The sequence below is a fragment of the Hippoglossus hippoglossus genome, chromosome 24 (genome assembly GCF_009819705.1).
Source record: "Hippoglossus hippoglossus isolate fHipHip1 chromosome 24, fHipHip1.pri, whole genome shotgun sequence".
NCBI classification, from domain to species: Eukaryota; Metazoa; Chordata; class Actinopteri; order Pleuronectiformes; family Pleuronectidae; genus Hippoglossus; species Hippoglossus hippoglossus.
The window spans coordinates 15,279,027-15,306,860 of NC_047174.1; the positions used below are offsets into that span (position 1 = coordinate 15,279,027).

General features: G+C 43.4%; 1 protein-coding gene across 18 annotated transcripts in view; it reads left to right on the forward strand.

The window, feature by feature from the left end:
• Positions 1-27,834, forward strand: part of nrxn3b (neurexin 3b) — a 277,893-nt gene that overhangs the window by 120,702 nt on the left and 129,357 nt on the right. The window lies entirely within an intron of this gene.

Below are 27,834 nucleotides of genomic sequence, written 5' to 3' on the forward strand. Positions count from 1 at the left end.
CGCTTATATACAAATTCAAATCCATGCCCACCTAAATTGGATTCACCCAACAACAGTGAGTCCCGTATCCTTGACTCAAGGACTCGGCGCCTGTTCGACTCCTGTGCCCGTTAAGCCTTTGTCAGATTTGCTGCATGAAAGTGGCGCTGAGAGCTTCATGTGATCTTTAAATGAAGCTACTGAGCGATGCCGCCAATTGTTGCTAACAGGTTTGCTTGATGTTCTGAGCGTTCCACATTTTGAGCTCCGCAGTGAGTGGCGGTGACTGATGATGTGTAAAATATCTACTTCTGCCTCAATCGTCTTTCCATAAACGCCCTTCAAATGGCTATTGTAGAAGTTGAAGAGTGACTTTGTGTGTGAGTGTGTGTGTGTGTGTGTAGAGAATTGTTATCCCCATGACGACAGGGGACTTCCCCTCGGTAATCACGGTTGGCGGTCTTTCATTTAGCGGTTAATAGCGGGGGCATACTGCTGCTGGGCCAGACTAATGAGGTGGTGGAGGCTGTTAGAAGAGCTGCTCTCTGTGAGCCCTGGCATCCCCTAATCACGCAGACCTTTCTGACGTTAGACCTGGCCGCTGTATACGACTTCATATCGCTCAAATCCCCTATTTTAATATCCTTCTTTTTTTTTTTTTGGTCCTTTTCCTTCTCACACTTTCTCTCCATCTGCAAAAGATCAGCTGCCCCAGTCGTTTTCTGTGCAGAGCGAATGATCCACTCCAGTTCTCGCTCTGTGACGGGAGCCGTGTGTTTATGTGTTTATTAGTGATGAGAAGCCCTCGTTAATTCACCTCGTGTTGCAGCATGGGATGAGTTAAAGTGACATTTCATTGATTATTTCATATTAACACAGACATATTTCCTCTGGAAACACAAGAGCTCAGTAACTTATTTCACATCTCCATGACATTGAGGGTTTAGGTCTTAGCTCTCCTTGTTTTGGAGATAGATGTTCACTAATATTTACTGGACTGTCCCAGCGTCTAATATCATTCTGAGCGGTATTTCCCTAAATGGGAATTTTTCTACCCTATTTTCTTTTTCTGTCTGTAAACTTTCCAGTAATCTCTTTTCATTTCCTGTGCTAGAAGCAGGAAAATAAATAACCGAAGAGAAACGGAAAAAAGGATAAAGAGGCAAAGCAAACAGGCAGTTTGGTTTGGGAACTTCAGTGGAGTTTACACATCAGAAAGTGCACATCACTAGAAAAGTCAAGTTTACTTCTCACGGATTGACCCAATCTTCTGATGTTGACTCTGATGGCAGCCTGTGGCCCCCGTGGTGTGCTCAGCAGTGCAGTCTCACAGCACCAGGGGGCAGTAAATCCACAATCTAGACCGCACACTGTCCCTCCGCGCTGGGAGAAAATGAGATGCAATCCCCTGAGCATGAAATCAGCTTTCCTGTTGTTTTCCTCCACTGCTTTGCCTCTTGTACTTCTCTCTTTCTTTATCTACACCCCCCCCTTAAAATCCACAGGCCAATTTCTGTACTTATGGATCATGAAGACGATATTGTGCAATCTCCTAAATGATGCACAATCCAGTGTAGTGCAGCACAATCTTATTACCAACAGTTGTATTCTTCGATTGGAGTAGCTCGATCAAAATGAAATCGGTGAAGCCGCATGTGCTCGCGTGTGTGTTCTGTGACTGCCGCTTATTCAGTGAGCACAGCGCTGAGAGAGAGATTCTAATTAACAATGTGAGAGTGGAGCTTCTCCTTCTGATTCTCTCTGCAAACACCCCCCCCCCCCCCCATCCCTCCCTCTCTCTGATAGCTGGCAGCAAATATCAGTAATTGTCTTCCCTCTCTGACTCCGTCTCTACCCATTGTCCAAATGAAGAAACTTGAACAAAGTAAAGTGAACATTTCTGCCTGTAAAGCCAGTTGTTAGCGTCAAGCCTCCGTGACCTCGCTGCACTTCCCCATTGTAGCCAACAGGGCTCTTCGTGGCAGAGAAGGGGGGGAAAAAAAGAGAAAGAACCTCGGCAGGCGAGAACTAGTTACTCTCCTTCCATTTATTCTTGTGTACCCCTGCAGCCTGCACCGTGTGACTGTGCACCTTTTACTTATGGGAACAAGACACAAAGAAGGAATTCGCAGGGCTCTTTGCGCCGCACAGGCCATTGTCATGCCCGCGTGGGCAATCTGGAGGTACATGTCATACCCAGTGCAACTTAGAGAAAGCAGGATGGAATCTTTTTTTAGTACTTTCATCCTGCTTTGGTTCTGGCTCACTGCTTTTGTCATGCTCATCTCCATCTCGCTGTCGTCTCACATCTTATCCCTTTTTGTTTTTATCTTTTTTTACTTCTCTGCTCTTCCTCTCCTCTCCTCTCCACCTCCTCTCCTCTCCTCTGTTTTCTGAGCGGGCCTCTCCCTGTCAGGTTCTATGAATACCGCAGAGTTTCATTTAAATCCAAGGACATAGGAGCTGTGGGCCAAAGCAAGAAGAGCAGCGGACACTCCTTTTCCACATCCAGAGCAATTACTCAACTTACGTAATAGAATTATTTCTGCAAAGGTCGCTGCATTGTTCCACAGTCAGGAACATGGTAAACAAACAGAGAGAAGAGTGGTCGTAGGGGGGAGAGCGAGGCTGGAGACATGCAGCAGAGAAGTGTTCGTCAGTTTGATGCTGACATCAGTAATTGCTTAGATAGATTTAGTGATGAATTTCTCTGTCAGTGCGATGATCTTGGCGAACCCTCTGCTCGCGCTTAACACAATGTTCTTAATTTACTTTCCGAGGCGTGTTCAGAGGGCTGTAACCATATCTGGCTAACTGCTTACGTAAATGACAACACAGCGAGCTGCATCGCTTGCTCCGCTATTTAAAAGAAAATAATCGTGGCATCCGCCTCGAAGTCATCCGAGAAGTCACTCCGCTGGATGGAGGGAGGAGCGAGGATTAACGAAAAGAAGAAAACGGACAAAAGAGGTGGGAGTAGAGGCACAGGCTGTGTTTCATCTGGTCCGTGATGTCCTACTGAGGAGAAAGTCCACTATAATAAAAGCATTTTCCCTCCATTGACTGATGCATCTGCTAAACAGTATTGAACCTGGAGGGGACAAAGAGGCAGCCACACAATTGCGCTATCACTCTAACATGTTGTCAGTGATGAGTCAGGGCTCCAGAATAAACAAGTAAGCGAAGCACACACATGCCCACACCGCCCTTATCTGGGAAACGGTGTCTCTGCACCTCCTCACGGATTCTGGAGGAGCTTTCATTTAAACAGAGAATAATTTTACCTGTTGTCTCTATAAATGGGATTAAGTAGCTGGAGCTGGCAAACAGGTGTGAAGGTGAGGTAAGTTGGCTCTAACACACACACAGATGTGCCAGTGTTTCACCCCCGATACGTGGGCAGCTTATTCAGCCGCAGGGACGGCAATCAATATAAAAATTAATCCCGGAAGGAAGAGCAGTAAACAGAGGAAAAGAAAATCTTAATTTTCTTCTTGCATATGCTAATACAAAAATGTCTTGGTATACAGTGTGTGAAAGTACCTCTTGGCTAAAGAGGGCTTATAAGTGGAGCATAGAAATATGAGAACATTTGCCTATAAATACCACAGGTAGATCCGAAATGGGCCAAAGCAGTCCCACGGAGAACGATTTGTCCTCAGGGCACGACCTGTCCCCAACGCAGACTTTGGAAATGATCTCACTCTCTTTGTTGTGGTGTTCGAGGCGATCGAAATTACCACATGGCCGAGGGGATCACATGATCAGGTGGCTTGAACGCTTCGACAGCCGCCTGCTGTAAAATGCACGTGAACATGACGTGGCTGACGGGGTTTCGTTGCTCTGAAGGAACCGTGGCCGACGTCACACACACACACACACATTCTGTACATACACGAGAGCACGCTAACGTAAAGTCTAAACATAAACCCTCCGAGGTTTATAATCTCTCTTCCGCTCTCCATCACTTTATCACTGCTCTTCTCCTTATGATATCTGTATTAGAGCCAAGGCGGCATGTCCAGCCCCAGGGGGGGGGGGGGTCTAACGAGACGCTCTGCCATTGGCTGATCAGGCTAATGATGCTTGCCTAGCACTGCATCATGTCACTGTGATAAGAGCGCATGTCGCTTGTGTCAATCGATGTGTCACTGCCGTGCTCAGAGAAGTGGTATAATTGTATATACACGCCCCTGTGGAGCCTAAATGCCCCAGGGCCTGAAGAAAGAGACTGTAAGATGGGTAGAAAAAAAGATGGAGGAGAACAGTCGGTGGTGTCAATACATGGATTTCAGATACAGTAATTTTTATTTTATCTTTATGTGAGTATATTGCTGTATTTCTGAGCCGTTACCTTTATTGCAGCAGCTCGATTTATTGTGTTTATATGAACAGTGGATCACGTGACTAAGTGTAATGTGAAAGGTACACACTGCAGGTTCAGTCAGTTCTGCTGTTTTACAGTTTGAGCTCATTGTTTTGGTTTTACGTAAATGTCCATACTCACCAATATTCATTGTGTTCATCCCTGAAATGTATCAAACATATAGTGCACTTCCTTCATCATAATGCGTTTTATAAACCCACTTTTACAAAGTCATCTTCTTCACTGTCTTTCTAATCCATTCCCTTGGTGCACGACAGCAACAGCAGAGTTTTGAATGGCCTCCTTGTGCACAATAGAAACATGATGGAGAACCACTCTTATCAGTTGTAACAAACACCATAGCTTTTCTCTCACTTTCTTTCGAGCTGCAGTGGGTTGTGATTTTCAACAAAAAGCTCTTATAGCCTCATTATTGTATGCTACAATAGCACATAGACAACAGTCGCAGCTGTATAGTGAAGAAAAAAAGCTGAATGGCAGTAGGGCCGACCTAAATGCTTCAAAGCCTTTGCTGTTGCCATGGTTTTCGATGTCCAAATAAGTATTTAAATGTTCATATATTTTTTCTTTTTATTGTTATTGTTATTATGCATTACCACAAAGATTCCAAATTACCCAAGAAATGAATAATAATAATTAGAATTGTGCATGAATGTTAAAATACAGGATTATTAGTTATTCTAAGATAAGGACAGTTTTCAGTGATGCGTTACCAGCACTGCATGGGGCAAACACACGTGACCCCACGTCAGCCTGGAGTAACTTCCAAAATTGATGACCCCCCCCCCCCCCCATAAGTCGAGTGCCGGAAATGCCAAAGGAAATTGGTAAATTATTTAAGCAAATAACCTGAAAACTGTAACAGCCACGCTTCATTGCAACTGCTCAAATTGTCACACTTTTTAAGAGTTTAAAGAGCAAGATGCAGTTTGTTATTTAGTGAGCATTGAGTCTATTTTTTTAACTTAAAATGCAGCAAGGCTAGTTTCTTTTTCCCCTTTCCTCTTTCCTCGAGTATTTATGCTCAGCTAGGCCGTACACATCCTGACTCCATGCTTGACTCGGAGATGTTGAGTTATTCTTTTAAGACAGGGGAGAAGAAGACCAAGCACGTTATAGTTAACAACCTTCTAACATAGTTCTTGCACCCAGGAGAAGATGTGGAGGTGTGATGCATAAAATCATGACTCCTGCTGCCGTCTCTGAGCACATACAGTACATCTCCTCTCAGACCTCGCTAAGCAGAGCGATGTTGTATGGAAAGAGAGAGGAAGGGGAGTGTGTGTGAGTGTGTGTATGGGGGGGGGTGATTGAGTTGAACACATTACAGACAGTTACGACGAGGAGCATCCATCTGTTTCGGTGTCAGCCGGGTAACCTTGAGGCTGTCGGAGGCTCCGCGGCACCCACACTGGCCCTCGCAGGCAGAGAGCCGCGGCCGCAGACACATCCATCAACACGTGTTCCCAGACACTTCTCAGGAGCGCCGGCACCCACATACAAATCACCAGATCAATACTTCCAACGCCTCGCGTGAACTTGAGGGTTTGGGGCAGAACCACGCTTTGAGTAAGTGCAGCTCACGTGTGTGTTTTCTTTAGCAGCAAAGATATTTGTTTTTCTCCCGGTCTTTCTTCGGTACATCTCTCTTTTATCATACTCTTTACCTCTCAGCGTTTTTTTTTTTTTTCCCCTCTGGTATTTTACTAAAGATCAAGTGATCTCTCCTTTTAACCCTTTCTACTCCGGGATCCCAGATCAGTGGAATTGTGTCGTAATTTATTCCTTATTGTTAAAGTACAGGTGTATTTATAAAACTAGGTTTGTATTATGTCTTTGTTTTTACAGCAACATACAGAGCTTGCTTGATTCCAATCTGAATCCCATTTAAAATAGAGAGCCTATAGGTAATGTTCTTGCAGAAATGGCCATTACATTTCTTAATTGGCTCCACAATTGAGGCTCGAGTGTGTTTGACCTTCGTATGACGGAGTGAATACATTATTTTCCTCTTTGTTGCCTTTGTGCATGCAAAGGTAAGAAGGCTTTGCTTGTGCTTTCAAGTGTTTTTCTCTGTACTGTGTGCTCATGTACAAATTGCCAGTGAATTTTGGCTTGTGTATGTGGTGCAAACACACACACACACACACACACACACACACACACACACACACACACACACACACACACACAGAGTCGCACTTTGTGTTGTATTCGCTCACCTGGTCCGAACAATGGGTGGAATCAATAGGCAGCTACTCATCAGCGTCTCTCATGGCTGCTCTGAATTGCCGTACTTGTGCAGTGCGGTAGATGGTTTTGAAAAGGCCACACAAACATGAGTAATTTGTCATTGGCAGACAGCATTCCCACGCTGCACTCAGTTGCACCAGCGAGTACATCCAGCCCCCCCACTTTTCTCCTCAAACGCAGCTTCACAAGACCAATTTAGATGTTCGTGTATCAGAAAGGAAGGCGGGTTGATCTTGTTGCACTCCTCTCTCCGTCATCTCTGTCTTTTGTGTCTCAGCAGTGACGCTGATAGGTGGTTGTCACCTGGAGGGAGCTGAATCACACGTAGCACACTGCGAAATGCGAATATCTCTCTTCGGCTCAGCACTTACAGGAGGGTACTTCATCGGAAACAAAGGAGCACTGGATGTAGCAGCCAATGTTTTCATCTCACATCAGAGGTGAATCTTACTGCATCTCTCTAACTCCATTTCAACATTCTCCAGCCTTGGATAAAAAGACGCCACTTCTACATCTGCCCTCAGAAATGCACTGAACTCTGGATAATCTGCTGCAATTATTCAGAGGAGCTTTATGTGAGAGCACAAATGTCTGTGGACATTTTTTGGAGTGTCTCCTTAAGGCCCACTGGTAAAATCTCATGGTAATGTCCTAGTGAGCTAATGTGACAATACAGGAGGAGATTATCTGGAGCGTTGATGGTGTTTCAGACACAAGACGGATGCAAAACTTTTGATTGGGGCAGAGGCTGATGTCAATTTGCTGTTAACAAAAATATCTGATCGCTAAAGCCTCATTTATATGTTACTGCGCCACGCCTCACCTGAACACTGTGGAGATTTCTGCCTTGTAGTGAACACGTCTGACCAGACAATATCCTGCTGTGTTCTTCATAATGTGAAAGGCAAACTCTGGACATTCTCCCAAATTCATGTCTGAAAAATGGCTAATATATGTTTTGATGTGCACTGACAGACATCTTTTAACAATACTTACACACTAGCCATCACTAGGGTTATCCTCAATACCATCTTTCGACCTTTGGAGCCAATAATGTTGAATCCTTGTTGAGCGTGAGGGATGTCAGAAAATAAAAAGGAAGATCTGCACAATGAACAAACAGGATAGTTGTATATTCGGTCCAGCGCCAGCTTGTCCACACACTGTCCCCGTCAGGTTATTGCCAGCATTTGGTCTCACAATTAGAAGGTATAAGATTCCCCACAGGGCAGGCATGTCATTCAGTTCAGTTGCCAGCGCGTCCACTCATCGGAAGGTTGTGGGAGGAAGCAGCTCAGCCCTCAGAGACGGGGGGGAAAAAACTGAAATTGCACCGTTTGATAGCTTACAGCCATTAATTTGAACCATTAAAGGGCTCTCAGCAGAAGAACCCTGGGGTGCATCTGAAGGGCACTCGTATTGGGAATATACTCCTGTGAGGAGCAAGACAAGACGTTCAGTCTCCGTCAGATGGGAAACTGATGGTTTTCATCAAGTGAAGGCGTTTTAAAGGCCATTACTTCTGACATTTATATTTCCAAAAAGAACAGGCTGGCCTCTCTCACTCATTCCACTGACATGCACCTCAGTTTAACTGGTGGGTCCGTCTGACCATTTAAGGGTCCTTCTTCTGTCTTGTACCCCTGAAATCACAAAGACTGTAGCGTCTGCCAACTCACCGATAGCAGCTTTCCAACATGCAAAATATCCTTGAAATACAAAATGATAAAATAACATCTTTTAACGCTTGAACACAAGTTTCAAGGTTCTTTCTTGACTTTGAAAAACTAATATTTTCAAAGATTAAACAATCTCATCATATTAGCCTTTTTCAAGCTTCCGTTGAGTCTTTGATGATCTCAGACAAACTCCACTAACTCTTTGGAAAATATGGGAACGCAATTTTCTCGTGAAAGTCGATCTTTTTACTATTTTACTATTTTTTAGTATTCTAGCCTTTATCTACTCAACTTTTTTGAGGGAAAGCAGCATCATACTGGCACAAAATACTCCTTGTAATGCTTAGTAATGGAAATTTGCTCAATCACTTACATCTCACTTACATCTCACCTTTGTTAGGGAGGTATTTACTTCACTGAGGGTGTATTCCTCATCTTGGTAGCTCGGATACTCACAGAATCCGTGGATGACTTGTGCCCTGAACTTAAGACTGTGTAAGTACAGTGTTAAGAGCTAAGAGAGGCCACATTCTTTATGCTTCGTTGTCACCACTTGTTAATTATCAACCTCTCACTCAAGGCTTCTTTCTCTCTGTCTGCTGGTCTTTGAAGCACTTTGCTTCACATCCCTTTCTATTCCCCCTTTCTTAGCCTCATTACAGCCCGCGACTGTTTGTCTGCTGCTTCCTGGTTCATCACTTAGCCCCCACAGATGGCACTGGCAGACTTGTGCAGTAGATTGTACGAACCTGCTCTCAGTTTGCAGTCATAGCCCACAGACTCTCCTCCTGCCGTCGTCTCTAACAACATCTCTGATCAGCGGAGTGTTGCCTGAAGTGCAGACAGGTGCAACACATCATAAACCATCTAGATTGCTTGATCTGTATTGACTGTTGGTGGGAGGTTACACTAAATGACAATTTGTAGAGTTGAAGATGTGATAATACATATTATGCATATGTGTTTTTGTAATTGGTGGATTATTAGCTGCCTTAAAGCAAAACTCTCACTCCAAAGCACCCCTAGATGGCAGTGGTGCAGTGTAATTGAAACCCTGTATATATGCCTTATTGTCTGCTTTACACTGTATAAAATTAGGCCAACATCAACATATTAAATTATTAGTGAAAACACAAGTTTTTCAGTGTCTCGTGTGGAGCTGCACTGTGCATTTAAAGCAACACTATGTAACTTTCATTTAGCAACAGCGCCCTCTGCAGCCACGTTTGCCCAATAATGGTTTTTGGCTGTGTCTCTGAGCAATTAAGTGGTTTTCCTGTGGAGAAAAAACTGAGTCCATCAATGCAGCTGTAACAAATACACCACACTCTGTTCAGAAATCCTTATAGTTAATAAGGGAAAGTTCACCGAAAAATGAAAATTCACTCATTATCTACTCCCCACTATGCCAATGGAGGGGCGGGGGAAGTGTTTGTGGGTGGGTGTAGTCCACAAATCACTTTTTGGAGTTTCAGGGGTCAACAGCGTTGCAGCCAAATCCAATACAATTGAAGTAACTGGCGAGCACTTCTTCGAATGTAAGAAAACAACATAGAAAAAAAATAAAATTCCTCCATACTGCTCCTGTGATGTCATCCAAGTGTCCGTAAGCCCCGACATTCAAATTGGACTCGAAGTGATCTACTTTTCAGCACCCCTCTTGAACTCGCTAGAGCTAATTCTGTTACTTGAAGCCGCGACTATCAGTCAGCTCCACACTTCGCACAGGAGATAGCACCTGCCCGAGATACAGAGAGCAAGAGCAGGTGTTGAGGGTGAGGAGCGGGTGTGAAAGCAGCACCATTCTCCCTTTTCCAACTCATTTTGAAGCTGCTGTATATAAAAAAAATGTTGCTTGAGAGGTTAGTTTGGCTTCTGCCTCTTTACTTCTCTCTGCTTTCTCCATTTTGTTCTATTTCTTACAATGTACATGCACATGACCTTATAAAAATACAATTTAGTACTTACTACGTATTTTAGTAGTATTTCCGCCAAAGTGGTTCACCCTCAGCCCACTTGGGGAAACATGAAATGAAAATAGCCAGCTCTCAAAAGGTCATTTATATTCATTATACAAACGCCTGGATGAATGTGTAATTCTGATTAGCAAAAGGGCTGTTGATTAATTTCACATTACAGCACTCTGACATTGTAAGTCTTATCCCTCTTATTCTCCTCAAAACGTTGGGTTGCCGTTTATTGAGTTTAATCCAACGTTAACACATTTTGCCTTCGACACTTCCCCCACCGTCCTGACATGCAAGCCTGACTGCACTGAAAGATTTGGACGTCAAAAACTTATCTGGCTGTCTTTTGACCTGTCACCTCCTCCACCTGAGCGTGACCTGAGCGTGACCTGAGCTGACGTTTAACCTGGGACACACCACCGCAGAATGTTTATCTAAAAATCAGCCGTTTAAAAAAATGACAGTGATAAATGAGTAAACGTAACACAATTGATCGTATCACTAACACTGAGTTTGAAATAAGACTGTTTGGTTTTTCCTTTTCCTCTTTGACTTGTCATCACTCCATGGCGACCACAGGTTACATTAAACTGTCCTTGCCCCCACACATTGATTTGGAATTTTAGAACGTCGCCTGTTTTCCTTCTTGGCTGTGTAGAGTTCCCGTTTTTTTTAAAACCCTGATTGATTAGAAGTTTCAAATGTTGCCCATGCAGTTGTTGAACTGTGTGAGAACAATGAACAAAATCAATACGGGGAAATTGTTTGTGAATGTCCAGACCATTGATGCTCCTCTATATTTACTTCTTAGAAACACGAGGAAACAAACTGAACCAGACTTTCCACTTGTTATGTTTACACCTCTGTTGCAGTGCAGCCCACTGACAGGCCTGCGTGCAACTTACAAGCGGCATCTTACTTTGCTTCTCAAAGTTACCTCACCTTTTTTTCCCCTGATTTCCATACCTCTGTCTCACACACACACACACACTAAGTAGGACACTGATGCCATTTAGATTAGTATCCCATGTGACCAATGCTGACATGAATTTGCCGGGTGACAAGGGACCCAATTACAGCAGAGGGCTGGTTGTCCACGGACCCACCGTTTCAAATTGTCTCCCGAGCGTCAAACAGTGAACAGGAAAATATGTAGTGGTGAGTGTGTGAGTCTGTGTGAGTCTGTGCATGGGGCTGTAATTGTGTCAGTGTCTGTTTACGTCTGTGGGGGGGAGAGGCTGTAAAAGTAATGCAAAGTGACTGCTGTCAGTCGTGAGAGGCCTGGTACGAGTTATGAGCTGACTCACGCACACACACACGTACCCAGACTTTAGGTGGGACTGTGGAGCCGGTGTGCCCGCTCAGCCTCGGTTAGCGTGTCGGCACCTTGAACAAATACAAAGGTTTAAATCCTTGTCCTGCTTCCCGTTTACCACAATGAAAAAGAAGCATGCTACTAACTTAAAGAGCATTTGGGTGTCTCAGTGCATTTATAACAGCCGAACCTCACAAACTACAAATGTGTACTATTGGTTGAAATGTTAATAATTAAAGAAATTATAATAATCAGCAGTTTCCAAAGGTCAGGGTGATCCAGTGTAGTGAACGGGTAACCAAAGCATCCCAACATTACAGGGCAGAGGTCTTTTGTGTATACATCATTTTATTAAACGTCTCCCATGCTGTAAGTCGTCTCCTCGGCCTGACAGCCATCTTAACCAAATCAAGCTCAGTGGATTGATCTGTAGGCTTTAAAAGGGAGACAGATAAAGACTTACCACTTCCTGTGGTGACATAATCGATTGTAATCTATCTTCCTCGGCTGAAACCGTCCAGCAAGCGGCTGATTTAGACTCTAGATTGCATTCTGTTTGGGCAAGCAAGCGTGTGTCAAGCGTATATTTATGCATGCGTTTCTGCTTATGCGTGTTTGCTTTTTCCTTATTTCTTTTTTCCCGTTGCTGTTTGCATTTTTGCAGCGTTCTGTGCGTGCGCACATTAGCAGCCGTGCTGCCTCTGTTTTATCCCAGGCTATTTTCAAACCTTGTTCACTTCAGCATGCTCGCTCTCCCTCTCTCTCTTTTTCTCTCTCCCCTGCCCCACTTCTTGAAATGTCTCTGCGGCAACGTGAACCCCGTGCTCTGCAAGTACCGCTGTGTCTTCCCTCCTCTACGCCCTCGCTTTGGTGAATCGAACCCCCTTCTCACTGAAATGTCTCCCACAATAAAAGTATCTCCTGTTGGTGCGGTAATGCTTTTGAAAGGCTTTGCGTGCATATTAGAGGCAGGCTTGGGGAACATACTGGGATGTCATATGTGCCGTCCTGGCATGAGACAGAACGACTGAGAGTGCCAGAATATCCTCCCCCCCCCCCCCCCCCCCTCTCCCTTACTGTAGCTGCATTCTGGCCTGATTCACCTGAGCCAGGCTGGGTATTTGTTTGCTCTAAATGAATATATTACCAAAATGGTACGGATAATATACTTTTGGCTGGTTTTACTCTGCTCGGTGAGTGGTCCACAGTGATGGTGGTGGTTTTCCTCTTCATTATTCACCATGTAGTGTGTGGTGAATGCGTGTGTTAGTGAGGCTGGCCCTGGGCCTTTGCCAGCCCATTACTCCCTTGCTGTTCTGCGTGCGTGTGTGTGTGAGTGAGCTGTGTGTTCAGGCCTTACTGATTGTTTCTCCGTCAGAGGGACCCTCATTACTGCCTCCACACTGTCACAAGCATCTGCTTCCCTCCCTCCCTCTTCTTCTACTCCTGGCATGCTCCACAGTCGGCTCCAAGCGTTGCCCTGCACTGGTCTGACTTGGAGCATGGAAAAGACGGTAAAAACAAAAGGAGACAAGTTATCCAGTGAGAAGGACAACACAAATTTGAGAACATGAAAAGTGCTGTGTCCAAACTGTCGGTTCCAGGTCTTGGCGGGAAGGCAGACCTTTGATCAGGCACAGATTTAGCCATCTTTGGAAACTGTTGTCCTGGTTCGCCCCCTTCACCCCAGGCACCACTGAGAGATAGAGAGAGAGAGAGGGGCAGCTTTTACACGAATGTATTGCACGGCCCAGTGTGCAGCGTCTGGGGAAGGAGGAAGGTCAGGACTTAAAGTGAGAGAGAGAGGACAGGGAGACAGAGAGAGAAGGCATAATGAGTGTGTCAAAATTAGCCCGGCTCACCCAGAGAAAAACAGCAGTATGTGTTACTAATGATTTGTTCCAGTAAAGCCCAGTGAGAGGGAAAAAACAGCAAAGGGCACAGGAGACGGAAAATGAAGAAGAGGATGGAAGAGGAGACTTTTCACACAGCACAAATTGGAAACATGGCTCTTTCTGTTTGGTCTCTCTTATTAGGGATTACAGAGACAGGCAGACATTTGGAAGGATGGGTTGTGTTAACACGTACCTGCTGGGAGGCCTATAGATCCAAGGTGAAGATCAGTAATACGCGTTTTAGATCAAATATAGATTTAGACTTTCAGAAAATTATCACCAACATATCAGTTAAATATCTTAAGTTATTGTTTGTCTGTAAATCCCTCTAATCCTTCAAGACACGCATGATGAAAGAGACATATAGATTAGCCCACTTTCGAATTCCTAGACACAAACAACTTCTGAATTATGCATCTATCATGGCATAGTGTTTGTTCACACGTAGAGATCCCACATTGTACATATTTTAAGACAATACTTCTCTCCATATGAGCAGCTGTAGACCAGAGACCAGAGAGATGATGGATTGTCCTATTTTAAACATGAGCTCTTAAAGCTACGACGAGATAATTATTTAATGACCTCGAGGTGTAAGCGCTCCATTATCACAACTCCGGCTAGGCATCACTTTCTGCTGCCATGTTGGCGTTACTCTGTTTAACTTGGTCTAATTCTTCAGAGATGCAAAATGAAAGTGATTTGGTTTCCCCGGAGACTTTTCTTATTTTTTTTTATTTTTTCCTTCTTTAATTTGAAAATATACAAACCCTCCAGCTTGTTTTGCTTGTATTTTTAACTTCCACTTTTCGCCGCATCCACACCCGCCCTCCAAATCTGAAAAGGACTAATTGAGAAGGTGGTGGCCGGCTGGGGTATCGTGTTAAGTTTAATAGCACTCAGACTGTACAGTATCTGATGAGCACATGCTACTACAGATTAAAGGGTATGTTAAGATCCAGCGTTATGACAAAATTATATCACTAAAGGTGTGCGTAACTGTGAAATTCATCAAACATGGAACATTAATGATTTGATAATTAACCGAAATCACAATTTTGTATTGGTTTTTATTATCTATGTTGACAGAAACATGGTAGAGTTATACATCCTGTGTGAAGAGTCTGTCCTACCTTCATCACTTTTATAGTTACTATGTCCAACGTTTCCCATTGAAGTTGTTTCTGAAACACTTTTTATCTTGTTTGTTGAAATCCTCTTCATGTCCCCGCTAGCCATCGATACATTTTGAAAAGAAATTCTGAAAAAAACGAAATAAAACGGGCTGGTGGCTGATGCCCTCGCAGGACTGTAAACGCAACCAATCATTTCAGTTGGACCAAATGAAAATGATTGGTTGGTGTACCTGTCTGTCACAAACTGACCCCTTCTAGCAGTTGTCAGGCAGTGAGTGTTCATGTGTTTTGGCTTCGACGAGACGGCCAATGAGAGGGGGTGGGCTGTATAGTTGAAATTAGAGTCTGCGTCTGCTAGTTTTGCCGGGATTACCAACCCTAGCTTTATTATCCACAATCGTCTAATTTGTCCTGCCATGGTTTCATAATGACCCACATCTTTCATACTTGTCATAATATCGTGAAAGCTCTGTAACTTAGTGTTTTCCCCTGTTGATTCACTTTAGAGCTGCAGGCTGTGCTCTTTGACCAGCTGTTGCTCTCTCTCTCTCTCTCTTTCTGTCAGAGTCGGACTGTCCATCAGCAGCACTGGGAGAAATCCTGCCGCGTCGGTGGGCTGGTGGACTGTCAAAACATCCATTAGGTTTTTATCGTCCCCTCCACTAGGCAATCAATAATCAACCCTCATCGGCCTGAACCCCCGGCCCCCCAGAGCTACTGCCACAGATTCTGTGAGAATCACTGTTGTCTCTGATTTTTGTTTGGTCTTTATGCTTCAGTACACAGCAGAGCACAGTTTAATGCTCTCCAGATGGATTAATGTGGCAAAATGGATAAATCTTCCTTGTATGGTAGCGGTTGGATATTTTAACTCTAGCTGTTTTTGCCAACAATGCCACCTCAGATTGCACGTCCTCACGTCTCTATCACATTTATGTAAAACGCTACATTTAAAGTTCCAAGAGTGCTGAGAGATTTGGTTTTAAGTTCCTCCTAAATCCTGAAGATTGGCATCGCAATTACACACCCCTGCAATCATGTAAAAATAACCTCCACAACTAAGGCACTCTGGCCCGCTACCGTGTAAATTAATGGATTCCTCATCTTCTCGCTCCCTCACCTTCATTTCATCTGACACCTTTTCAATATGTTATCATAATTCAGTGATAAATGACTGAAAATCCCCAAATATCTGTCCAGATTTCCAGATAGTGCCATGCAGAGACTGGCACCAGTGGTTTGATTCCAAATCTGGCAACCAGCACTGAAATCCTATTCCTGCATAGTGCTGTAAGTCCCTTCACCCAGGAAATCACCCAGTGAATAGCATAAAGAAGTGATGATTTGGTGTCTCCGGTGGCACTGCTGCCATCTAAGCCTCTCTAATCACAGAGGACATCCCTAGCTGTGGGAGCATTCCAGCGACTCTTTAATCTCCATCTCGGTGATCCTACGGTTTGAGCAAAGCCACCTACCTGGCTTCTCCAGGCACGTGCTCAGCTGCTGCTTGAGAAGCGGCGTAAAAAGCTGTGTAGTCTTTCATTGTCAGAACTTTCACTTTCATTTCATTTTTCACTGTTGGTTTCGCTTCTTTATTTCCACTTCGCAGTTGGATAGGTGTCACTTCACAGTCAGGAAGGTGGATTCACACAAGGATAAGATTCTCACTCTGCTTTACTCGTGAATGCACCTGCGGCGTGCAAAACTGTCGCGGGATTATATTGTGTCGCCTTAATTTGTGATTCATTGTTTCCACATCTTACAGAAGGTGTTTGCACAAGCTCTAGTCTGTAACATGCAGTGTGAGTGTTGGCGGCGAGGGGTCGGGAGCACGGAGATAAATATTATAATTACATTTTTACAGATGTGGGCTGACGATGTAAGGCTAATTGAATAGAAGAGCAGCACATTTATTCTTTGTTGCTGTCGCAGTGCTGACCTCCGGTGCTTGCTTCATGATGGCGACCTTCTGCTAACTGCCCGACTGTACATTCGGGGACATAATTCATGGGGCGCTCAGCACAGTCAATATGCTCTTTTTCTGCTCCATTTCTGCCCGACTCCTCGGTGAATCATCGGCGTCGTTATATAAATGAATTTTAAAACACGTTGAGATACCATCAAGAGAAATTACACACGATTCCTGAGTCACGCCTCATTTAATGGGCTGGCTGATTTTGTTTGGGCTCAGCAGTGTCGCTTTCCTTCGGATGTACTGTATCCTGAGGATACGATAGCTACGCACGTGATAGTGACGTACGTGTGCGTGTGTGTGTGGGGGTGTGTGTGTGTGTGTGTGTGTGTCATCCAAGTGGGGTATGTAGATCATTGTGTATGATGATTAAAGGGTTGTGGGGGCTGCTGTGATTTGCTGTGAATCTCAGTACCTAAAGGTTAAGTCTGTCCTACTACTTAAGAATTCTTCAATTTATATTAGTGAGCAGTCCCGGCCTCTTTACCCAGAAATAAATTCTGGTGTGCAGCTTTGTTAGGAGAGAATTCTAAAAAGTGGAAAGGTGCAACCCCTTGTGGGGATTTCATGGATGATATAAATGGATCAAGTCAAACTGCTCGGGTGTAAAAGTTCAACTCTTCTTTCTTGGCAATAAAGCCTAGAGAGGCATTTTCATACATATTGTTCCTGAAGATAAAAATGCTGAATGGATCGTTATTAACCGTAATAATCATAATTGGAATTTCGAAGTGAATTTTTAAATGTCTGTTTGCTTAGTTTCCAGATTTGTACAAACCATAAAACAATAGGAACGCTCGCATTTCTTTTGGCTACAATCATGAGTCACTTGCTGAAATTAAAACATGATATAAGTCACTTCAGTGTTCTCAGTCTCATCTGGGGGTTTATTGACTGTGGAGAGGTCAGTGGGGAAATGATTCCTTGCAGCGTTCTGTGATAGAGAGTGACATGTCACATAAAGTGTGTTAACATGGGGGTGTTTATATAATGACAATGAAAAAATGCACTATTAAACTGTATCTCAATTTCCTTTGTGTTTGTAGTGAGAAAACTGTAATCATACTGGGACATGAAATCTGATGAGCCTGTTTTATAGTGTGGAACATTTCGACATTACGCAATTAATTGTTTACCACATGTGCTATGACACATTTAAAAAAAAATAACGGTTTCGATTTTATGACACAAATTGCATTAATTTTCCTGGCACCAGTCTGGTGTCAAGGAGGCAGCATGTGGCAAATAACAAATCCAGGCTCCAAATCCTCTCCCGACATACCTGTCACAGATGTTACGCGCAATATATTTTTTTACTCCAGGGCTGGGGCCCTAGAGATGTTTTTTTTTTTTTGAGAGGTGGGGTGGGGTGGGGGGGGGGGTGGGGGGGGGGGGGGGGGGGGGGGGGGGGGTAGCTTGGTTGGTCCAACACTTTGGTCCAATCTGAAATACATGAACAGATATTGAAGGGTTTGCTGTGAAATGATGTACTTTACATTTAGCATAGCAACTAAAGTCAAAATGATCACTTGGCAGCACAACACATCCACACCTGCTGGATGGAATAGCACACAGATTGGTGCAGACATACCTGGTTCCCCAATGATACATATTACTGGCCTAGGGGCTCGGCTAACTCTTCCTTCTGGCACCGACATTTAGTTCACATTTTTACTTTTCAGTGAAATATATCCACAGCTACTGCATTACTGTAAGATTACACACATACATGTTCTCCTCAGGACGACTTGTAATAACTTTGAGATTGATCAAAGTAAATGATCAAAGAACGCGTCAAATAAATTGCAGGTGGTTTCACACACGTGATGTTTGTTCACATGTTGATTCTTCTCCTAAGTTTGGTTCAGTTAGTTATTTGATGCTATAACAATGTTCATGATTGACAGCTGAGACCGCCTTCTTGATCAAATGTGACATCTGAGATATCTTGGCTTCATTTCTGGATAATGGGAGGAAGTGGAGACATGTGGTCCATATACAGTCTTTGCTTGAACATGGTAAACACACAGCACCTTAGAAATATCAGCATGTTATAGGGTTATATCATTTTTATCTTAACGCACTTCTGTGACAAGGCTGAGCCAAAGGATGAGACATTTTCAGATTTTTTTTAATGATTTATCAGTAGGTAAATGATAAGTCTGGATTTTTATCAATTTTCAATGTTAACCCTTAAGTTACTTTGGCGATGTCAATATGGATTCAGCAAAGAGAAACTCAATGAAGCCTTACATACGGCAGCCTTGCTATTCATTTTAGCTACATGATGTTCCTGCCCTATCTTTTCAGCCTCCCACATCCACTGCAGCACATTCCCCCTCACTGGGCTCTGTAGTGATATCAGATGAAAGGAACAATTCTCGCTATTTTCCCTCTCATGTCCACTGCAGCCTCTTATCGTCATGTCATTTTCTGGTGAAACTATATCTGCTTATTTGTGTGTGTGTGTGTGTGTGTGTGTGTGTGTGTGTGTGTGTGTATACTTTGTGCACGTTGCGCTCGACATTCCAATGATGTTCATGTGAGCTCCAGCAGCGAGGATTGACAGCTGAGATACATTATCGCACTGCGATGCAAGTAAGAGTGAGGCCATAAGGAGTGAAATGATATGTTTAATACATGGAGATGTGACAGATTGAAACGTGGAGGCACATTATTTGCACTCTCCATCTCCCTGCATAATGATGCCAGCAGAATACTTTATGATGTCACACAGTGTAGCTGCAGCTTTTTTTGCGTAATTTATATGGATCATCCTGACATTAACACGAAGTACTATCCTATTAGTCGCTGTGTGTTTGCTTGAATGGCTTACTGTAAGCTCCAACGTGACATTCTCGGACATTTTCACAATAATAATTTATGTTGTGTAAAAATGTACTACCCGATCATATGATTGTCGTCTCACTGAGTGGCACATCAGGCTGTCTGGGGAAAAACTCTCAGATTGATACAAGCAACCTTCCACCTCCAAAGAAATGAACCACACAAAGTCAAATATGGATTTTCACAACCTTGCATTTGCAAACTTTGTTTGAAACGTCTTACCCATTGGGATTCTGCACTTTCAGTGACAACATGGTTGAATTTATCCACAGAACATTTTGCAGAGCAAAAAACTACACAAACATGCTCTTGTTGGAGTGGGGATCATATTCCAGGTTTCTATTTAAGGAGAGAATCAAGGTGAGTGGCTCTTTCAAAGAATCTATTTCCCTCTGCAGACACAGTACACTTATCTGTGCTCCTTTTCCAAACCCAGATTCGTATTGATTGGGCCTGAACACGGTGTAATGAGTCAGTGTGTACCTAAGAGAGCTGCCAGCGCCTGCTCACACCGAGGGGTCTGCAATCAGGAGGGCAAACCTGTAATTCCAACTTGTGACTTGTGACTTTTTTTTGTATTTGTGTGTTTGTGTGAGAACACCTGAGTGCCGGTTGTTACAGACTGTGTTCCCCCGCCATTCACCATTAGGGCATGAGGGGCGTCTACCCTCTCATTTTGGTCAGCACCCCAATCAGACTGCTGAGGCCATCTCCTGCAGGGTTGGCCACCCGGGGAGGTGCGTCTACGTTATGTGTGCATGACTCTGTGCTCTCGCTGTATTTGTTTCTAGTGTGTGTGTGTGTGTGTGTGTGTGTGTGACCTCTAGCTCAACCCCTTCACTATCACACACACCTCTAGGAACCACAATGCCAATTTGGACAACCATTCATCATTTTCATATTGTGGCCTTGATGAGAAAGGGTTGAATAATACATGTGCAAGGAGATAAAATCACGGGAGAGAAAATTAATATTCTCTGGGCCTGTCAGGCTCATTTAAGCAAGCCCTGTGTTTCGTTGTGTGGCCTCTGACACAGATGATTGCGTGGGCAGCTATGCAGTTTTTGCTCATAATTACTTTTCGCCATGCCGCTCTTGTCCATTGTCAGCCTCAATAAGGCAGAGGTCTGGTGAAGAAAGGGAGCACAAGCGAGACAGAGAGGCAGAGATATGTAGCCTATGGAGCATGGCTCTTTTTAAAGCCCTGAACATTCAAACACAGTCCTCTTCCTTAAAAAATATCTCACTGTGCTTTTTGTCGTCTCTTAGCCGCAAATCCTCGAGCCACCGTGGGACCCAGTGATATGTCCAGTGGCTATAACTGAGGCTCGATGCGGTGAGAGATTTATGGAACTAATTCAACCAGTTCAGGTTTACTGCACTAATTAAGCCAGCACAGTCTAAATATCAGGATTAGGATGCTCCGAGAAGCCCGCTGTTAAGAAACTCATCCAAATTCTTACTTGATTTCCCCTTTTTACCAAATTTCTGCAAAACAGAAACTAAAATGGAATCAATTGAAACGTCTGCATAGAGCCTCATGCATACTGATGCATTAGGCTTACCACAGCATCTGGGCAATAGACCAGTGCTTTACTGCGGATGATTCCAAGGTGATCATACACAGGAGTACATACCCAGATACACCCACTAGCATACATCAATGCATAAGTATGTAATATTCTCAGGAGTGCAGCATATATGAGATGCATATATATATATATACATGTGTATATATATATGGCCTGAGACTGGCCTGCCTGGTGCCTGCTGCACGTCTGCACTCTCAGGGTTTTAGCACATGTACAGCGATCATGCAAAAAAATAATAATCTGGATAACAATTTACTTACTTCCATGACAAATGCCCTCTTCTCCACACTTATCTGTTTTACTTCATCTCAGGCCTTTCTCTGATGCACCACAGCAGCTTACTAAAAGCAAGAAATAATAATGTTGGCTAGGAAGCATATCTGTGCACAAGGCAGAGTCATTTTAATTGAGTGTGCTGAGCGATGAGCCTGCTTCAAGGTGCTTTAATTTGGAGCGGTGGCTAAACAGATGTAGCATCATAAAGTAATGTAATGGATTTCCCCACCATCCTCCGGCGTGAAGGCACACAAATAAGGCCGGCTTAAGTGATGGCAAACTGCGAGGATGAATAGGGGAGAGGATATTTACTCTCAAAATACGTAAGTAGCATCAGTTTTTATTTTTTTATTTTTGGATGACTCAGTTGATAAATACCATAAGTGGTGATTGGCAGCCTTCACTGTGGTTAAAATAGATCATGTGTGTCTGTGTGTGTTTGTATGTGCTGCGTGTATGCATGACTCATCTGTGCATAACATAGAGAGGAGTGTAACCCTTTGAAGTGTGTTTGCATGTTTCCCAATGCGGGTGAGGAAAACTTTACAGTGGAGCTTTGAAGTGTGCCCTATCAGTAGTGTTCGTATACTGCTCTGTGTACACTTGTTTGTATGTATGTGTATGTGTGTGTGTCTCTGTCTGTGTGGGTGGGTGTGTGTGTGTGTGTGTGTGTTTGGGAGTAAGGCAGTGGGCTAGATAAATCCAAGGTTAAATGTTGTCAAACCAGCCTTCGGGCCATGGCAATGTAGTTGATGCAAGAGCCATGAAGTGCTCCCGTAAGAGAGGCTGCTGAGCACAGCTCCAGCTGTCGAGCTGCAAAGACGCACACACCCACCCCACATCGCCGATAACACAGACATATGTCACACTCCCTGTCCGAGCCACACTGGGGAGCTTTGGCGTTGAGGCAGTGGCACGCTTTCTCTTGGCCGAAAAACTCTCAGCTGGGTCGAGTGCAAGGGGCCATGTTGCACAGTAGCGTTGTTGCGGGGATTTCACAGCGTGCAAAGGTAGACACACACACATGGTGTAAGGTCGAACGTGATCCCCTCTCTGTCTGCGAATGCGAGCTGGCAAGGTGAACGCTGTGTGTCTGTGCATCGGCCTGCCAATGACAGATGGAGCCCAGGTGCCATTAGGCAGACAAACGATGGCTTCATTAGGATGTGCCACTGGCAAGTGATGAATGCTGCCCTCTCCAAGCCATATTTGGAACAGGATAAAAACTGCAAAAGAGGTGGGAGATGCAATGTAGGTTGTGCAGGAGGCAGCTTTGTTTTCATTTCAAGTTTATGTTTTGGGGCCATGTTAAAAACGTGTGGGGGAAATAGCTCAATTTGAAAGCGTATCAAAGGTGGTAAATTACATCAAATAGCTGAGAGGAAGTCATGGGTAGGTTTTGGGTAATCACCCTCAGTAATTATGTTCTTTTTATGCTTGTTTTATTTAAGTACACTTTTTGATGCAATTACTAAAATCGTGTAGCCAAAAGCAATATATGACTGGTGGATTTATTTTGTTTCTCATGTTCTTCAACAACGAGACATCATACGATTCTCAATTCACTGGAGTATAAAATGTCAGTCCCCTACATTAATGAATATTGTTAGAAAAATAAACCATATGGCAGATAACTGGAGTAACTGGAGTTCCTTGTTCGTTTTTCTATCCTCACGAGAGTTCACCATTGCCTCAAACAGTTCATATCAACAGCTTGTCATCGACCTTGCAACTCACAGCGTCCCCTGCCTCTCTCATTGGAGGAGGTATGACGGGGGTGGTGGTGTGGTCGAGGCAGAGAGAAGGGCGGAGAAAAGTTAAAGGGGATGGAGGGAGCAGGGAAGGAGCTTGAGAGAGATCACGAGAGACAGAAGCGGAGGGAGAGACTAAGAGAGAGGGAGAGAGGAGGGGGGGGGGGTGAGCAGTGCCACGGGCCACAACGGCTCTCCCTCCCCACTCACATCCATGTGTCACCTCACCGTGTCGCCAACTAGGCTACACATGCTCCCTGGAGATGTCAGAACATATATCCTGACGGGCCAGCTTGAATTTGCATAGGTGTGCTGTGGTCTTGTTTTTTTTATACAAGATTGCTCCCCATCGCAGCCTGGCATATGTATTTTAATAAATTGATCATTTATTATTAATAATTACTATTGGAAAAAAAACCTCCAGGTACAATGACTGTACAGCAGTGAAATATTTAAATCTATGGCGGTAAGGGGGCTGCACACGCACACCGTTCACTGTGGATTCTAAATGACAGGTACACAGGCTAAATACTGAAACATAAGTTCTGTTGTGATGAGAGAATGATCTGCATTTCAATCCACAACTACAGCTGAAACTATGAAGTGTGATGGCTCGGGTAGTATATGTGTGTGAAGTGTGAAGTGGTTCATGAAACTGTGCAGGACTAATTAGAATATGGCATGTTGCCAAAGTCTAGATAATTCATGGGAAACACTGCCGTAAATCCACACAGAGATATAACTGCTCTCATTACAACTTTAAAGGAAGAGTTTGACATTTTGGAAATATGCTCATTTACTTTCTTTGCTAAGAGTTAAAAAATAAATATAGCCTTCTGTTCTGTTTCTGTATCAGTTATGGTAATTTAACTTGTCTTAAAGATTAAGTGTGTAGAATTTAGTGCCATCTAGTGGCGAAGCTGCATGTTGCATTATTGTTTTTATTCAATGTACAGTATAGTCGGTGATTTAACTTAGACCTGAAGCTGGGAAAACAACAAGCCTGGATTGGACAATGGGATTTTGAACTCAACCACCTCTCAAGCTCAACATTTGACACACTGTATAGAGTTTCTTTAATCCATACAAAAAGACCAAAAACTACAAATTTATTTTTCTTTTGTGGGGAGGGGGTATGAGTGGGACTATTTTCTATTTTGGGACAATTTCTTGGCAGGAACCAGCTACTGGAGCCTCTGTTATCGCCTAGCAACTGGTGTGGAAGAAAACAGTCCAGCACAAACAGCAAATATACAGATTATACAGACATTAGCTGCAGCTGGCTAGCACCAGATGTACTGACTGTGTGTGTGGGAGTCTGCCTTTGTTTGTGTTTGTGTGGCAGCTTCTGTGAATGAACTCACCAGAATCTTAAGGTTCCTGTTATTTGTCTCTCTCATGAAACCCTATAAGATACACAATTTTCTATAAATTCAAAATATTATAACTGTAATGCATATTTGTGCATTAGTGGATTCATGTGCAATCGCATCTTTCCATTGACTTTGTATACAATCACAGACAATTTCACCCTTTGTGTTGTCTGAAACAAGGTTGAAGAGGCAGATTTCTTTTTTACATTTGAGCAAAGCTAGTTGAACTCTTTCCCCAGTTTCTAGTCTTTGAGCTAAGCTAAGTTAGCCATTTGCTGGCTTTACCATACAGACGTGAGAAGCAAGAAAACAAATAATTTGCCGCATGCCAAACTATACTTTTAACTTTGATTCACTACCTTCTTTACTAATCAAATAGATTAAATTTAATCAAATCTTCAGTCAGAGAATATTGACTATTCTTCCTAGTGAAACTATTTGACTTGATTTCTGAATAACTAGTAAAAAATCTAGTAAAAGTAGTATTTGGTCCATCATCCTAATCTTGTGATATGGTATTCTGAGCTTTCACAGTGAATAACTGCCATTAGTGATACACATATCACTCAATCTCTGGCTTCTGTTATTTTGCTTATAAATGACGTGTCACTCACAGTCTTCTCGTGGAATCCCCACTGTAATTTGATTTCATTAAATCTGTAATGTTAGAGGAGAAGTCATGAAAGGGAACGAGGGAGCCGAGTCTGCCTTGTGATTTCACCCCCCTGCTGCTCAAGAGAAATGTGTTCTTTGATGTCACTGAAAGAGGCAGGATTCCACAGTTTCTTGGTAAATTATTTCATTTGTTATCTATCTCGCTTTAACAATTTGAAGCTAAAATCACCTCGAGCTGCACTCTGGGATGACGAGCACTTGATTCATGATTTATAATTGTTTGTTTCTCCTTCCCTGCTGCTCCCTCTCTGTTTCTGCCTCTGCCCTGCTCCCCTCCTCACACGGCTCCATCCTGGGAGGCAGGTGCTCGGGTTATGGTTAGCGTTCTGCATTGTGGGCTTTGATGGGACTGGTGATGCATTCCATTGTGAGCCAGATATTCCCATCCCATCCTTTGGCTGCAGTCGGACGGGCAAATGGATACTGCCTGTGCACACTACTCAGGGATAAAGAGTTGAGAGATCAGCCGCTGTGTTGTGATTGTGCCTGAAACTGGAACCTCTGAAACCATCTAACCTTCCACAAATGTGGTGTAAAAACACAAGAATAATCATCATTATCATCATCAAACAAGATGTTCTGAGTGAATAAAAAAAGAAAAGACATCAGCAGCCAAACAGCTGTAAAATCAAACACAAGCACTCATTGTGATGTTGAAAAGACTTGTTTGCACACATCAATCTGTGCTGTAACCAGTCATTTAATATGCTGTTTGACTAAGGCGGCCTCTTAGACAGGCTTTAAAGTGGGCCGTGGCGTTGATCAGCGGCACTTGTTTCCATTACAAAGGGCCATTGCGGCCGTCTCACACGTTGTGTGGATGGCAGGTCTGCCCTCATTGGCAACAACAATTTGATTTGGATGGACAAGAGCCAGCCAGTGTGGCGGCGGGGTAGCGCTGTTTGTTTTTGTTAATTTAACACATCATGCATATTTAGGTCACATGCACAAAGAAAGGTGTAGACAGCTGAGCACACACATTTTCTCATTTTGAGGTTAGATCAACACGAAGTGCTGCGAATATGACAGAGGACTGGCAGTCGTGGACACACTATAGCTGAATAATGTTAAAACCAAGTCTTACAATGTGACATGATGTTTTTTTCAGTTTTATACAGGATTTGTAATTGGGCAGATAGCTAGAAATAAAGTAATGTACTTGGGCAGTTTTTGCTACATCAAGGGATTCATGTCTTGAGTTGAGATATTTGTATTTCTTGGAGTTTCTTAAGCCGATAATTATCTCTCTCTTGGTAAAAAATACTCAGGAACTCATGAAAGCATGCATTTGACCTTGAAATGCTGTTAGAAATATAATTAGGCAAACATTTGAGCAGTGGCAGCATCACCCAATTATATTTTGAATGCTAAAATGACAGCTGACAGCTCGCGATTGAAAAGTGTAAACAAAAGTAGAAAACGGTATACATGTGTGTCAGCAAGGTGCTTCATCAACCATGCAGGTCCCCATCTCATAACGAGAGGGAAGAGCAACACTCAACATGTTTGAGTGCGTAAGACATATCCAGTGTTGTGATTAAATCCAAGAGCGGTAGTCCTGGCTCACAAATCACTAAAGCATGTTTCAGGTCAGCACTGTAAAGATGTCCATAAACTCACGTGTAACTAAATCTATTAACAGGGGCGTTTCAAGGGACTCTGAGGGCCCTAGGCAAGTGGGACCTAGGTGGCCCTTCACAATGGTCGCTGCAGTGGATAAATATATTTGGCCATGATCAGGGGCCCCCTCTCAGCTTAGGGCCCCAAGGCAATTTCTTGCTTGTTCTGTCCTATTGCAACACCCCTGTGTAGTAATGTAATAAGAATCTGCCGAAGACCCTATCTTCTTATTTTTTAAGTCGAGCCCAGTTTGCTGGAAATGATCTTTGTATTGGACAATTTTGCAGCACAAGATTTCCGCCCAATGCCCAACAAGAGTTTGCAGACGTACATTTAATATTTACCTTTGAATCAATTGAACTATGCTCTTTCTCTTTCCTTAACAAGTAGTTTATTTGTCATAGCCACAAGAGGATTTGAAAATCACAAGAACTGGGACATAAAATTCAATGTTTAAAAATACTACCACAATCTGACGTAAAAAAACATCTCACCACAATGTGAATAAAGTGAAAAAGTTAAATTCATCGTCCTTAGTTCTTTGTTTAAAATCTGACTTTTATTTGCATGAAGAGAAACTACTGCTTTCCTTTGAAAAGTGATATATTTTCTAGGAGGAAAAAAATTCTCAAAACTCTACCCTCTATAAATTCTTTAAGGTATTACATTACCTTCCTTCTCGCCGGGCAGCAATATTACATTGAAATTCTGCTCAAAGACACAGCAACGGGAAAATGTTCAAAGATTCAACACGCTGATGTTTATGTCTTATTTGTCTCCACTTCTATGGAGATCACAGCCACAGCAAAAAACCTGCCCTGGTCTACTTTGTGCTGTCGGTGACAATCATGCCTTTCAGCCTCCACATCAATGCCATTCAGATTACTAAACCCCTAACGCTGCCCTCTCTGGCTTAAATATGTGTGTTTGCCTGCTTGTTAGTGTTTGTGTGTGTGTGTGTGTGTGTGTGTGTGTGGGTGTGTGTGTGGGTGTGCACATGTGGCTTTCCAAAGGAAGCACCCAAGCAGTGTCTGGGCCGGCCAGGTGTTGTGGGGTGACGGTGGAGCTATTTTCCAGCTGGCTGCTCTTGTTAGAAGTCTGCCGGGCAGAGAAAATC